Source organism: Mustela erminea, chromosome 15 (genome assembly GCF_009829155.1).
Source record: "Mustela erminea isolate mMusErm1 chromosome 15, mMusErm1.Pri, whole genome shotgun sequence".
Lineage (NCBI taxonomy): Eukaryota > Metazoa > Chordata > Mammalia > Carnivora > Mustelidae > Mustela > Mustela erminea.
The window spans coordinates 37,762,235-37,774,000 of record NC_045628.1 but is presented as its reverse complement, the minus strand read 5'-3'; the positions used below and the strand labels follow the sequence as shown (position 1 = coordinate 37,774,000).

At 39.9% G+C, this 11,766-nt stretch overlaps 1 pseudogene; it reads right to left on the bottom strand.

The window, feature by feature from the left end:
- Positions 1 to 1,821: 1,821 nt before the first annotated feature.
- Positions 1,822 to 8,089, bottom strand: LOC116574065 (annotated as a pseudogene).
- Between the last annotated feature and the right edge of the window lie 3,677 nt (positions 8,090 to 11,766).

The window sequence follows — 11,766 nt, the reverse complement described above, 5'->3', positions numbered from 1 at the left end:
GTTAAGTCTCAGCACTGTTTTCCTGACAAGACTGTCCTGAGGGAACATGTATCAAGGTGATACATGATGGTGGAAAGTGGCCACTGACACAAATCCTTTCAGGCACCGTTCACCCCACCAGAGAGCCATGCACCTCAACTTGGTGGTTTTATCAATTTCAGGTTGGGGAGAGAGGAGCAAATCCAACAAGGACAGAGATCTGGTTCACCTGTATGTTTTAGTATGGCTTTCCAAGTTTAGGAAAGATGTCCTTCCCATGACTTGATTCCCTCAACCCAGCCCTCAACCCAGTCTACTCAATCATAGGTAGGAACAGTAATGAAGGTCAGGAATTCAACAAGCCCCAACTTTCTAGAACTTGTATGTATTACCTAACAGGTTCTCTGGATTTATCCTGCAAGAGACCACCTGGAGACAAAATCAAGAATTTGCTTGTTTAATGACTTGACACTTCCTTCCCTAGTTCTAGCCCATGCTTCCCAAATCTCAGGTCAATATTATCCCCCCCAATATGGCTACTTGCTGGGGAGAAATTCATTTTCCCGAAGCCACTTATCCAAAAGAGATGCTGGGGGATATGTATACAAAAGCAAACATAAATATTCATGTACAAAAGGGCTTTGTGAATTCATTAAAACCACTTGTTTGTGAAACAGCCCTGGGAACCTACCAAACGAGTCCTACCAAGGGCAGTGTCCAGCCCAAGGCCAGGGACTCCCAGAGCTTAGCCAAGCAGGGTAAGGTAGAGTATTACTGTGGTGCCACCCTGTGAATATGTGGGACGCAAGGGCCCTCTCCCTCAAGTCTTCTTTGGCCAAGACCTCCTCAAAAGTCAATGAAGAACAGAAACATACAGCATCAAAGACTGGGTAGACGCTTTCCCCCATCACATAGGGAGGGCCTGAGCCAGCTGCTGTCCACTAGTGCCCTCTAGCGGGGACGCAATGACAGATCAGGATAAATTTCGACAGGTCAAAGATGAACTGCACAAGCTCCTGCCCATTTAGCACAAAATAAACAACAGGCTACCTGAAGGGGAAAAACGGAATGCACATCCCTCTACACACCACCAATTCCTTGGCCCTTAATCGTGACGGGCTCACAGTCCACTATTCTACCAGCTCACGGGGTCTTCTCATCTGCCCTACAGACCAAACACGCTCCCAGGTGGGAGTCTGGATGTAAATTAAGGCAAGGCTGCTGCTGTCAGAGGCATCCCCACCTCTCCACCAGGACAACCAAGGTCAGTGGAGGTAACCACTGCAGACAAATGACTACATCACAGTAGCTCCCTGTCCTCTTTACCCCACAGAGAAGGCCTGACATGCTGGGATGTCACTGCATAAAATCAAGTTTCTTTGGAATTGAGAAGAAAAGAGAAAACTCCCTTCCTGCCCATCCAGGCTGCCATTTCAGCTGGCACTGCTGGATGCTCTTCTGCCTGGCAAGGATTCATCCCAAAGCCTTCTGACCCCAGTTTGGATCTAACTGCAGAAAGGTTTTACCGTCCAATCAGTAGAGTAGAGTCTGAGAACAAGCAGGCACCTCCAGCCCATCTTCTTCTCCCAGCTAAGAGCTGGGCCTGGAACCTGAGATGAGCTGTCCTGCTGACTCCTCTTTTCTGAATGTCCATGTCCCCAGAATCTTCCTCATAGCTGGTGTACCCAGTTGGAAATCTGGTGGCAATCACCACAGTGAAAACTTTTTGACACCTTCTCTATTCAGTGAGGTTGTTGGTTGGATTCTTAGAAGTCTAGAACCTATCAGTAAAACTGGAAATTTGGGGAAGGTGGGTGCTCCCCTGGTTCTGCTTAGATCCAATCAGTGGTCCAGGCTCTTTTCTGCCTCTCAGCAATGGATACGGTACAAGAAGTTCTGCTTAACGAGGCAGTCGAGCAAGAGGCTGCCTTCACACACACCCATGTGCTTGCTCACGCAGCTGAGGTGGAGCCGTTCCAGCCACAGACTGCACTGCAGTACAGGAGAACCGCCGAGTGCATCCCCAGGCAACACTGGAGGTCCCAATGGCCCCAGAAGCACTTGTGGCACCCCTCACGCTGGGCAGCTTCTTACCTATGGAGCCACCAGAGGTAGCTGAACTCACTCACTCACTTGCATGTGCAAAGGTTTTGCCACAAACCTTGCAGGTATATACTTGCTGTTCCCAGGTGGCCCTGCAGTTGGGCCAGCTCCTCACTCAGGAACTCCTTCGATGGAAGCTTCCACTTCTGAACTATTGAGTGCGATAACCATGCCTTAAGGCCACTGCTCTATTTGTGCTGCTGACACAATCATGATAGGCACCCTCAGTCTTGAAGCTCCGGCTGCACGGGTGGCAGGGATGAGGGCATCTTCCAGGCTTCAGTGCTCAGCCGTGTGCTTCTCTAGGAGATAGCAGACCACAAAGCCCATCACAGAGAGGGAGCAGGAGAGGACTGAAATGCCCAGGTGGAAGAACATGTGTCCTTTGGGGCTGCAGAGGAGAAGTGGTACTGGTCACAGATACCATAGGCCTGGCACCTTCCAAGTGGAGATGGTCAAAAATGTGGCTCTGGACCATGTGGAGATCTTTGGCCTGTGCCTTCCTACAGAGACTGCATTCCAGTTCCGTGGAGGCTGCACCTGAAAACAAACCTGGATGCCCAGTCATGGGATCATTGGGGTGGACGATGATATTCTCTAATATTCCATACCTTCGGTGGGTGGTCAGCTGCCACTTGATAATGAACTTAGTTTCACATGGGTCACAAGAAAGGAGGAAAACACCAATATGGACTAGAACGTGGGTAACCAGGGAGTTTCGGTGCTAGAAGTGGGGTCTCCAAAACTTGTGGTTGCCTGTCAGCAGGTCCACATGGTCCCGAGCATGCTGTCGGATCCAATGAATGTTGTGCTCTAGAACTTTTTTGTACCCCTGGCAGGGCATGGCCTTATTCTCATGGTCATCGTTCTCTCTGAAAGTCAGCCTGTCTTCACTGGCATCACTCAACTCAATCACCTCCTCACCTATGCCTGTCTCCCCAGTGGGGTCTTTAGACTGCCAGCCATCACCCCTAGGTCATCCAGCTGGATGCTCATCCAGCTGGAGCTCATCCATCTTCCCAAAGCCTGGATCTTTGCAGTGGTTGCTGTTGCTCACACACGAATTAGTTATTTCAGTGATGTCTACTTGCATTGTCAGGAGGAAAGAAACTATTTTTACTAAAGTCTCCACTGCTCTCAACGTTGTATGGCCTCCAGGAGCTTGTGCTGATTGGATGGCCATGCTGACTGTGACTGGCTGGTTCATTATCCTAGTAAGAAGCACAGAAGGAGCAAGAGCATCATGGTCAGAAGAGGGTGGCCATGGCCACTGAAACAGACTTAGGCTATGGTTAGCATCATTGGCAATATCTGTCTTTTCCTCTTTATGGCTTCCTCCAGCATCTCTAGGTTAACACAGAGTTCCTATTAGGACCAAACTGCTCTCCATCATCCCACCACTCTTCAAAGGGAATGAGTGGGTTCTGCTGACCTACAGCTCTGGGTACCACTGGTGCTCATTCAGGGTGTGGCCACAGCAGGGCTTTCCAGGTCAGGAAAGGTGAAGTGATCTTCCACACCCAGATACTCAGTTACTACATAGATGACCCCAACATTGATTGGTTCTGTCCAGGCTCTGATGTGTAGATAAAGCTCAGAATCTTCTCAGCATTGCCAGGGGTGATAATGTCCACCACACAGATCCTGGTAGCATCAAGCCCAATATTCAGGAAAAGTTTCCGGAAGTATCTAGTCATATAAGCCAGCACTGTTTTGTGAGCCAGGAAGGAGAGGCTCTCCACCACAATGGTAACATTACACATGGTTTTCCAGAGCTGGTGCTTACTAAGTTCCTTCAACACGTTGTTGGGACAGTTGTTGCTTTGCAGTTTGATTCTCATGCCCACCTTGGCAGCTCTGTGAAGTGAACCCCTTTCCAGCTCAGTTCCTCTGGTTTCTTGGGCGTGAGCTCCATCGCTTCCTCACATAAACGCCCGACCCAACCAGGAGGGGGAGCCCTGTATTGCTTCTTTCTTTCTTTCTTTCTTTCTTTTTTTCTTTCTTTCTCTTTCTTTCTTTCTTTCTTTCTTTCTTTCTTTCTTTCTTTCTTTCTTAAATTTTTTATTTTCAGAAAAACAGTATTCATTGTTTTTGCACCACACCCAGTGCTCCATGCAATCCGTGCCCTCTATAATACCCACCACCTGGTACCCCAACCTCACACCCCCTGCCCCTTCAAAACCGTCAGATTGTTTTTCAGAGTCCATAGTCTCTCATGGTTCACCTCCCCTTCCAATTTCCCTCAACTCCCTTCTCCTCTCCATCTCCCCTTGTCCTCCATGCTATTTGTTATGCTCCACAAATAAGTGAAACCATATGATAATTGACTCTCTCTGCTTGACTTATTTCACTCAACATAATCTCTTCCAGTCCTGTCCATGTTGCTACAAAAGTTGGGTATTCATCCTTTCTGATGGAGGCATAATACTCCATAGTGTATATGGACCACATCTCCCTTATCCATTCGTCCATTGAAGGGTATCTTGGTTCTTTCCACAGTTTGGCGACCGTGGCCATTGCTGCTATAAACATTGGGGTACAGATGGCCCTTCTTTTCACTACAACTGTATCTTTGGGCTAAATACCCAGTAATGCAATTGCAGGGTCATAGGGAAGCTCTATTTTTAATTTCTTGAGGAATCTCTACATTGTTTTCCAAAGTAGCTGCTCCAACTTGCATTCCCACCAACAGTGTAAGAGGGTTCCCCTTTCTCCACATCCTCTCCAACACATGTTGTTTCCTGTCTTGCTCATTTTGGCCATTCTAACTGGTGTAAGGTGGTTTCTTAAGTGGTGACTGTGCGATCCAAAGGGCACTGCAAAAGGATCCCTCATCTTTTCTCCCCAGCACACTCATCTCTGGCCTGGGCACCTGCAGGAACTTCCTATCACATCTTCCAACTTTCTCTCTTATTCTATTTCAAACATCTCCCTGGCTGCCAAAGTGATCTCTTTAAAAATTAAAATAAAATAATAGGACTTGTCCACTTAAACATATAATTATCTTCTCCCAGGACATAGAATCAAAATTATTTCTCCATATCCTATAGGATCTTTTATGACCTGAGCCCTATTTATCTTCACAGTGCCCTTTCCAACCATTCTTTCCTTTTGTTCAATATACACTTATCACACTGGTCATTTTCAGTTCTTTCTCAGTTTAGAAAACTTCAACATAGAGGTTCTAAGACTTTGAGCTGTTCTGTCCTCAGCCTTTCACATAGCATCAAAATTTAAAAAAAAAAATCTTTTTTTAAAGGTTTTTTTTTTTTTTTTTAATTTAACAAAGAGAGACACAGCAAGAGAGGGAACACAAGCAGGGGGAGTGGGAGAGGGAGAAGCAGGCTTCCCGCCAAGCAGGGACCCCGGTGCGGGACTCAAACCCAGGACCCCAGGATCATGACCTGAGCTAAAGGCAGACGTTTAAAGACTGATTCACCCAGGTGCCCCATTCATCTTTTTTTTATAAATGTCATCTCTTCAGAAATTATTTCTGTGAAACCCCATACAATACACAGCTTTTCCCATAACATCATGTTACTCTCTATTATAAAGACATTCTTTATTGCTTAAAGTATTTTTAAATATTAACTACATATTAAGGTATTATTAATACTTGATAACAATATTATGTTAGATACTAATTGTTAAGTTTCTATGATTTTTTTCTTTATTTTGAAGCAGATCAGTCAGACATTTGTGCCTCTCTTTCACTCAGATGCGCTTTGTTCTGTGAATGATGTTAAGGTGTGGATTGTAGAGAAGAAAATAAAAAGACCCTTTCAGAAAATAGGATCTCTTACTTTATTCTCTGGAAAGCTAAGTTCCTTAAGAACTTTGCTAATAGAGAACAGAGACAGATGAGTGCCTCTGAGGAGAGAAAAGATTGAATAGGAGAATCAGTGGTGATTTATTCTAGGTCTGATAGAGAATGGTGTTCCCATGATAGTAATACCCAGACACCACTACCTTGCAGAGACCTGAGGCAGTGGTTTCAACTTCAGATAGATGATCTCATGGTTTGGTTTGAAATGCTCTAGAAAAGATTGGTGAATGTGAGGTTGCACATTAGCAACAGCCTATTGTAACCTCGAGGTATTACTGAGCATAGATAGGAAGTACATCAAAGTTACCCATAATGGGATAAGGATATGACAATTAACCTCCTTTTTTATCGCCATAGTTGAACTGTATTGTTGTGAAGCCCTAGAGAAGGGAGCATGGTCCCAGTAATACATTAGATTTAATTCCCTGTCCTTGTTATAAGATAGGACCTTAAAGTCGGTTTCAATATGATTTCAGGTCAAAAAAGAAACATGGCTTTTTATTCACACATCTGAATTTTTTTGTGTAAGATTCATATGGAAAACTCTCATGTTCTTCTCATTGACGTCTACCACCAATGTGGTCAAGGTTTCCATCTGCTTGAGTGAATACTACATACCCAACATCTAATAGACTTAACTGGTGAAGAATAGGAACACAATACATATTTTTATTAATCGTTTAATAAAATATGATCTGATTTTTCCAGGGAAGGAAAGGAAAACTCAGTGAGATAAAAATAACACAACCAAAATGAAATGACTATTTAATATGGGAGTCTGGCCTTTGCTTATGAACCTTGAGCTCTTAGCCACAGTGCTGAAGCTTCCTCTGTGTGAGGAAGGAAACACCCCCAAACTGGTAGCTCAGGCACTTAAAGCATTCATGAAAACAACGCATCATGAGAATAGATTGATGATGAGTTGAGTGTCCTGAGGGGACTGGGGGACCAAGGATATTATAGAACACATTTAGGAAGGTTTATCAGAGGTTAGGTTTTTTGTTTGTTTGTTTGTTTTTCTGAAAAATCAAACTCTTAAGAAAATACTGGGTAATTTAGGCAACATAAATCATGGAACAAGTTGTAGAGGAAGCAAATTGTGGTTATGGTCTAACTGATACGTGGTTAGGTGGTTTGAGTTCAGCAGGATAGCTGAGGAGGAATATATGGGGCTCTAGCCACTTAAGGAGTCACAGTGGAAATTATTTAGTCTTTCAGATTCTCTATACCATCATTCTCTGTTTTTTCTATACCTTATATATTTATTTTTTTAATAATTTATATCAAGATATATCAAGCTTATTTTAATTTTCAATCAATAATTTTGCAGGGTTATACTGCAAATGCACCTTTTAGTTGGTGCCTATGAAATAAATGATATCATTAATTTTATAAAACCTTCCAGAAATTCCTGTTAGATTATTTCCTGATACACATTTTAGTAGGTATTAATTTTATTATTGACAAATGAATATAAATTAACATTTTTTCACCCCTGTAAACAAAAGTGCCTATAAAGATAAGCAAGAGAATCATTTTCTTCAGAGATCTCTTTATCACATATTTGAATATAGATGATATTAGATTAAAAATAGTTTTCCCCCAAAAAAGGAATTTTTCTTTCCTATGTTGAATAAGTCAATAATGATTCATTAAAATAGTAGTAAAAAAAAAATTCTCCAGCTTTTCTAAAGCAACATAGTAATGACTGGTAGTCTCAATAGACAATTAGATGATCAAAAAGATTTAAAAATGATGAAAAATAGCTTATGAGAGAATGGAAAATGCAACTGTTGCCATAGAACAGGATATTTTACGTTGTTTCTGGAGGCAGGAACTTGCTCCCACCTCACTAGTCTGTGTCACACGGGTAGGAGAGCTGTTGAAGTGATAAATGGGAAGGAAGACAGAAGTGGCACTTTCTTACAGATCCTAACAGGTATAACCAAAAATTCTGAACGAAGTTCAGTTTAAGAAGTAGTTTTAAATGTCTCCTACAGAGTGCTGAAACTTCTGCGGTTAGTAGATAATTGGTGACAGAAGTCCTGGAAGTAAAAAAAAAAAAGGAATCCACAACCTTTGAGCTCCTTGTGGACCCTTAAGTCCCATTTGAGCCTCTCCTAACTAGTAGCGAGTGTCCTTATTAAGGGAAATTACCACTCCCGGGAAGTCGAAGTACATGTCATCGGATTTAATTTAGTTCCATGGAAAAGGTGCCGAGTAAGTGCATGTCCTCTTAAAAAGCACATTTCAATTAATAAAGGTTCCTGTATTTAGTGAGAACATATAAAAGTAGAAAAACTAATCAAAGTTATGGCAATTTTGTAGTAATACAAAATTACAAAATTACAAAATTTTGTATTAATACAGTAATACAGTAATACAGTAATACAAAATTTTGTAGTAATACAAACTAAATGGGCAAACTCATCCTGTGAAATAGACTTTAATTTTTTAAACAAAACATATAATCTAAAGAAAATCAAGTCTATGTTCAGTTAACTTTACCTGTTCAGCTTATATATGTACAACATAACATGTTAAATAATGAACCCAAATTCTAAATAATCTAGTAGGATATTAATTTGGCAACTAACACAAGAAAAACACAATATATCATATACAGTCTTCCCATTATATTATTTTCTTCACACACACACACACACACACAATTAGAAATACTGCTTATAACATCATTTTTTCTTTTTTTTTTTTTTAAAGATTTTATTTATTTATTTGACAGAGGAAGAAAGAGTGAGAGAGGGGACACAAGCAGGAGAAGTGAGAGAGGGCGCCTGATGTGGGGCTTAATTCCAGGAGCCTGGGATCATGACCCAAGCGGAAGGCAGATGCTTAATTACTGAGCCACCCAGGCACCCCTATAATATCAATTTTCAGTACAGATGTTTTTAAAGATTTTATTTTTTTATTTGACAGACAGAGGTCACAATTAGGCAGAGAGGCAGGCAGAGAGAGAGAGGAGGAAGAAGGTTCCTCACCAAGCAGAAAGCCCAATGTGGGACTCAATCCTAGGACCCTGAAATCATGACCTGAGCTGAAGGCAGAGGCTTAACCCACTAAGCCGCCCAGGCGCCCTCAATACTGAATTTTTTATTCACATTCAATCACTTTCCAATATATTTTTCCAGTTTAAATAACAGGGAACAAGTCACAAAAAAACTTTTATAACCTAGAGATTTCAATTAGGAGATCTAAATCTTCACAATCCAAAATGCAAAGCTGCCATTCTCATAGAAAATGAAAGTATATATCTAAATTTACTAAAAGAAAAAGCTATTTTAATGGTTTAAGTTAAATACTTACTTCATTAGTGAATTATTTCATTTTTACCAAATTCCCAAATTCAAAATTTAAATGAACACTTGAAGGAACGATTAAGATTGTGGTTTCTTAATCAGGATGCCATCAGCTCATCAGCTATAAATACTAATCAGACTAGTCTCTTTTCTGAATTATTTTTTAACTATTTCATTGAACAAAATACTAATAAATGTTAAATAACAAGTGGAGCAGATATTCACAGCACGTATAACCAGTGAAGGGCTGACATAACAATGGATAAAGATCTTTAATGAATCAAAAGACATAATTGGGCATTTCCAAACAGAGGATATTCAAATGGTTAATAAACACCTTAAAATGTAGTACTTAATGAGTAACCAGATAAGTGCAAAATAAAACCACCATGAAATATTAATAACCACACATAGATACTATGTATCTAAAATTTGAAGAGAGCTATAACTGTTCTAAGTGTGATGAAGATGTGATTCAAATAAAATGTGATTCCAGTAGAAGACTAAATCATTACAACAAATTTGAAAAACACTGTGTCATTATCTACCAAATTATGAAATTTATGTATATGACACAATGATTCCGAACTCAGGTGTATATATATCTTTAATTATGCATTTCTGCAGAAATCATCATTTTTTTAGTTGCCAAGGCTTGTGAAAATCCAAATGTCCTTCAACAATATGATAGATAAATAATGTCTTCTATATTCTTTTAAAGAAAAACAATAAATAAACATATTTTAACTTCATGCAACAAAATGGTTGAAGAGTGTACTGTGGGCACAAGCAAAATTCAGTTAGGATTTCATTTAGGCAAATTTAAAATGAACCATGGTGCTAGTAATCAAAAAGTTGGAAGAAAGAAAAGGAGGAATCAGTGAATAAGGAAAATATCATTAAAAGTTGGGCAGTGGTTCTAGAATGTTGGCAATGTTCTCTCTCTCAATTGTGAGGTGACCACATGAAAAATATTTTGATAGATTACAATTTTATGCATTTTTAAGAATAATGTGCAATTCAACCATTTAGATGGGGGGACGAGAAAGGAGAAAAGAAACAACTTGGTATTCGGGGGGGGAATGTATTTGAATTAATCCTGAATTGGGCAGGCAGATGTGAGTTTAAAGTAGCATGTGGGTTCTATCATGGTGAGCTTTGCATTATTTTAAGACATTTGAATTTTATCTGAAAAAAAGTCAGAAAAACATTGAAGAGGAGCAGGATCTATTTTAGATATTTATTTAGTCATAATAAAGTAGAGATTTTTTTTTTTAAAGTAGAGATTTTTGAGGTGAAGTTGGGTAGACCAATTGAGAAACTGAGTGTAAGTCAATAGAATTTATATTAAATAAAAGGCACTTAAGCATGCTGAATTATGAATTGCTTTCTGAAAAGAAAGCGTGCACACACACACACACACACACACACACACACACTGAAATGGGAGATGATAGAATTATGCTCCTGAAAAACAGAAGGGTGAATGTCTAGAAATCTGGTGGCGGGGGAGATCATTTTAGGAGGAGTATGTAAGCAAAAACCCCAGAACTATCGAAGAGTTTTCTTAAAAAGTGGTAAGTTTGCAAAGTCTGAGGAAAAAAAAAATTCCAGGTGATGTCAAAATTGAAGGTATAAATGAAACCTTTGTTGTTGGATCAGAGTAGAAGATAGTGGTATGAACATATGTGTGTGTGTGTGTGAGAGAGAGAGAGAGAGAGAGAAAGAGAAAGAGATTGACAGGTATAGAAGTAATTATAAATATAAGTACATACACAGATATGAAAACATACATATATTTTCTAATTCTGTATTCTGGGACAGGCTATAAGCAGTGACACCACAAGAGAAATGAGCAATCTTTGCACCCAGATCTTGGTTTCTCAGTAAAAAGATCAAGGACTATTTGAATTAATGTTTGATTCTCGGAGGAGGGCCACATATATCATAAGCCATAAGATAAGGAAGATTTTTTAACACCAAGCACCAACCTGAAAGAACTTCCAGAAGCTAAAGCCAGAAAAATTAGAATAACAAAATTAAACAAGGACTGTATGAATTATGATTAAAAAAGAACAAAAGGAATATCTTTAAGTTTATCCTGATGTAAACAAATTATTAAATAAATGTTAGATAAGGGAAATATTTTCTTTCTGAAGAATTCCAAATAATAAATGTATAAGCAATGAAAGAAAAAACTCATCAGAACAGCATAATAATAGTTGCTATAGCTAAGATCCAATGACTTAGTGAAATAGTAGATGAAGATTTAAGAAACAGAATACATGCATAGACTCAAAGTATTCCATCAAAAATAATTCTAATTACTATGGTGGTTTGATCACAGGCCTACAAATTACAGGCTAGCCCTCCCTTCAGAAGTTGGTGGTTAATTCCATCCTGTGAGTGTGAACTGGACCTAATGACTTCCTTCCTACAAACTGAGGATGGCATGGAAAGAAGTAGCTTTGCTATGTCAGACTCTTAATCAAGTAATCAAGGTTAATGTCATCAGTGTTAAGACGTGGATAGCAGGTACTC